Here is a 4373-nt window from a genome sequence, read left to right as displayed (position 1 = left end):
AGATATCAACTGATTTTTTAGACAAGAGGGAGAGTGCAAAAATGGCTGCAGAGGAGGATGCAAAGAAGTTACAAGATAGAGGGAGAGGTATATGAAACAATGACCTACACTAAATACAAAAACAGAGAGCGGCAGACCAAGCTTCTAGGTAAAACAGCACACTCTAGTGTTTTTAAAGGAAAGGCCTACACTGATGAACAATAATTAAAAAAACATGGACACAGGGGAGTCAGTCAGCAAATATTTACCCCAACTTGATAGCACTTTCTACTTTGAATGAAAAGAAAGATGCAAAAGTTAGAGTATATACAACCCAGTCTCACGGCAGTTCGTGATATGGTCACGTAATTTAATCTATTGATTCGTGGCACGGGCACGTTTATTTCGTTATTTTCGTAATTCCAGCACGTTTTTTAAAACTAATGTATTTCAATGGGAAGCATCTTTCGTGATCAAAGCACGATTCTATCTCCCTATCGGGCTGCAGTAGAGAAGCTGTTTAATCAACATTTATTCACGAGATCTTATCATGGTTTATGTATTTATTTTAATTATATTATTTCGTTCTTATTGCCAGGGAAGCTGGATTGCTTTGCTGTTTATTGATATTTAAAAATATATATTTTATTAGTAGGACATCGCGCTGAAGAAGTCTCATTCCGAACACCTCGCGATATTTGGCATCAGTTCACGTGTGCCAGATGTTGGTAAGTAGTCGTAAATACGCTGTCCTAATAATGTTTGAAATAATGTATTTTCTGTGTGTCGAAATTAATCAGATTAGCTCAAGTTCAGTCACTGTATTATATCTGTCATCTCAACGGAGGCTTTGCGTTAATTGCTTTCTATGAAAATGGTTTCTATGGTGATTAAACACTGTCTGTCACGTGATGTGCTATACAGTAGGCCTAGAGTAGACCTTCAATCAGTTAATCATATTCATATCAGGTTTTTAAGTTGTACAATTAGTTCCAAAGTTGTATGTGTAGTAAAAGCACAGTAAAAACAACACCATGCTTTTACCACAGTAACATTAGTTTTACTGTGATAAGTGTAGTAAAAAGACAGTAATCACACAACTTACCATGCTTTTACCACACTATTGGTAGTTTTAATGTGGTACTTATTGTAAATGCACAGTAACCACAACACTAACCATGCTTTTACCTCAGTAACCTTAGTTTTACTGTGATGGGTAGTAAAGGACAGCAATCACAAAACTTACCATGCTTTTACCTCAGTATTGGTAGTTTTAAAGTGATAATTGTTGTAAATTATGCATATTAACCACAACACCTACCATGCTTTTAATGCTTAATAATGCAACATCCAATATTTGTAAGGAAAATCAGTACTTTTTCCTTTAAATAATCCTATATATTATACATAATGATATTTTATTTTCTCTCTTTTCAGCTGAAAAGACCAAAAGGGCCTTTCGGACTCAGTCAGCCCATTATTGTTTGAGGACAAGTAAACGGAGGAGACGGACCGCTGCAAAGACAAATATTCGCAATGGTACGTATGTGTTGGTTTTAACCCTAAATCAAACATTTTATCAAGCATTTGTTGTTTCTTAAACCTGTTCTTACAAAACCCATAGCCCAATCAGTATGAACAGTCTCAAAGTCTTAATAATTCACAAGATTTAACAAGTTGTCAAATTCGTACGATACTAGTACATATTTGTATACTCGTACATAATCCTGCAGCTTTTACTCCTAGTGCTCATTGGCTACTGCCTCAATTCCTGTACATATTTATCGCGATATTTGTAAATCAGTTGCGCCCCTTCTTGGATAGTAGTCTGATGTCCCACACACTGTCAGAAAGTTTATATTAATTGCATTGTGTATTCATTAAAATTATTACAAATTAGTCCCTGTCTGTTGTGTTCATGTTCCAATGTCCAATGATACATGATGTCTCTCCACACCTCATAACCTACCTCTGTTTGCAAGAGTGGAAAAGCTAATCTGACTTGTCACATGACATCAGATACGCGATTATTTTGTCGTAATCAGATCAGTTACACTGCTGATAACTGTCCCGTTTGCATGTAAATCATGTTATTTTTAAACGAGTTCATATGATTATTGCTTGCTATTAAAGACATACTTTTATTCATAGAAATGCCCACATATCAGTGAACGTATAACATAAAAATGCTTTTAACATTTAATTATGCAACACTCTTTACAGAAATATATCCCACAGTTATGGATAAACTCCCAACATCATCATCAAGTCTTGTGCTGGGCACATTGGGCAACAAGTGTCCTCCAACGTATTCGATCCGTGGCCAAGTTCTCCGCATCTTCCCATGGGACACTGACATTCTTCAGCTCTTCGTGAAACATCTGTCTCCATGTCTTCCTAGGTCTTCCCGGTCTCCTGCATCCTCCTGGTGGTGTCCACTTCATCACTGTTTTTGGGTGGTGTTGTTTGGGCATGCGTCGGATGTGTCCAGCGAGGTGCACCCTTTGCTCTGTCACAGTTTCTGAAAGTCTTCATGTGAAGTCCCACTCCTCCTCAGGATCTCTTTGATATATGCAGAACCAATATTGAAAATAGTGATTTATCTTTTTTCCATATTGTTAAAGCATTTTGTTTTCTCTTTTCAGCTTCATAAACTGTGCTTGATGTCTGCCTAATGCCTTCATCAAAGAAGTGTCAGTGCGCATCAGGTGTTTTGCTAAAGGACATATTCATTGCCATCCATTAGTTCTAGTCATGCAGTGACTTCATGATGCAATAGACAAATGTATATTTCTGCAAGTGTATATAGCAGGTGTTTGTCCGAACAATTGAAGATAGTGAGAGTGTTCAGGAAAACCTTTAGAAAACAATCCATATTTATGGAAATCTTATTGGTGCTGAAAGAATATTACAGAAATGAGACACTTGCATACTGGACATTATTCTGAGTTTGTTACCTTTACATTTAGATGGACTTAATGTCTTACATTTAGCTTCATTAAACCTTTTATTACAGTGGTCACTATAGTAAATGTCCACCATAACTACATCTATGGTATCATCATTACATCACTACCTGGTTAATGTAAATGTAATATACCCGTGAATGTATTTTATTGAAGCATTTTCTTAATGACGTTTATAATCATTAACTATTTTAAGTTGCCTTTCATTTAGTGACAATAAAAGTGATTAATGATCACAAGGATATAGAATTAAAGTTGAGAATGTAAAACGTTGTGCTTACGTTTTTGCCTATTTGTTCTTTAAAGCGAAGAAACAAATATATTTTCACATAACAAAGTTGAATCTCATCTCTTGGTTTGTAAAAATATAACTTCATCATAGCGATTTGTTTTAACGTTACTGTATATGTCCCTATAATAGATTGCCCCTGTATCTTATACCTGTTTTTTTATATAATTAACTTATTTTTATACTCTTGTGCAGTAGGTTTGGCACTACATTTGTCTTTAAACAGTTTGACATTAAATATTGGAATATGCTTTCAAAATTGTGTGCATTCATTGTGATTTTGTTACATTTATTTGAATATAATTGAAATACCTTTGATATACTATACATACACTGTAAATGTTAGAAGCACTTTAGTACATGTAATTATCTTTAATTAAAATACTGCAAAACTACCCCTGCTGTAGGCCATTGCTTAGAAAAAAGTTTATCTTTCAAATGTATTTATGAATTAGTCTAATCAAATAAAAACATTTGTGTCATTGATCATGTGATCTCGTTTTTGGATGGTAACCACACAAAGGAGTCTTTTGTTTTTAAATGTGAGTTTTATAATTTAATTAGAATTAATACATTACAGCCCAAATATTGTTTGGGTTTAAATATGAAATATTTAAGGTATCTATCCCTGTAGCCGGAACCAGAAGAGATCTGTCATCATTTACCATAAATGGGCAAGTAAGTGTGACGCTTCTATACAGCTGGATTGTTATTGGCTGTGACTTTATCGCAGAACTCGCTGTGATTGGACTATCGTTTAACCCATATAAAACGGTGCTTCATGTTACAAAGTATGTTTTGGTGTTATTATTGTGTTAGTTACACATAAAGTTAATGATAAAGTGTCTCTGTTTTGTGAGAAATTGCTCCTTTACTGAGATCCCCACCCTAACCCTAAGCATGTCTGCACATTTCAATGAACTACAGGACAATGTTTCCTGTTCCATTGATAGCATGACAGAGATATGTGGGTAATGTAGTTTAAAACGTTTAGTAATGAAACAATAAATGTTAAATACATAATATCTTTAATTGACAACTGGATATCTAAATTTGTTCATTGTGCAAACCTTTATGACATATATGAGGGACAGGCTGAAATTTGATAATTTACTGTGAGCACTTTAAAAATAACCTTT

General features: G+C 34.6%; 1 long non-coding RNA gene across 1 annotated transcript; it reads left to right on the top strand.

Moving 5' to 3' along the window:
• The first annotated feature begins 315 nt into the window (after positions 1-315).
• On the top strand, positions 316-3521 carry LOC307011323. The gene is made up of 3 exons (XR_013800399.1): positions 316-707; positions 1417-1518; positions 2203-3521. It is a non-coding gene; the product is annotated as an uncharacterized lncRNA (long non-coding RNA).
• The last annotated feature ends 852 nt before the right edge of the window (positions 3522-4373 follow it).

This window comes from Phoxinus phoxinus (assembly GCF_949152265.1).
Source record: "Phoxinus phoxinus genome assembly, chromosome: 15".
Taxonomy (NCBI): domain Eukaryota; kingdom Metazoa; phylum Chordata; class Actinopteri; order Cypriniformes; family Leuciscidae; genus Phoxinus; species Phoxinus phoxinus.
Note: the sequence above shows the minus strand (reverse complement) of the source record. Positions and strands in the feature narration are given on the sequence as shown.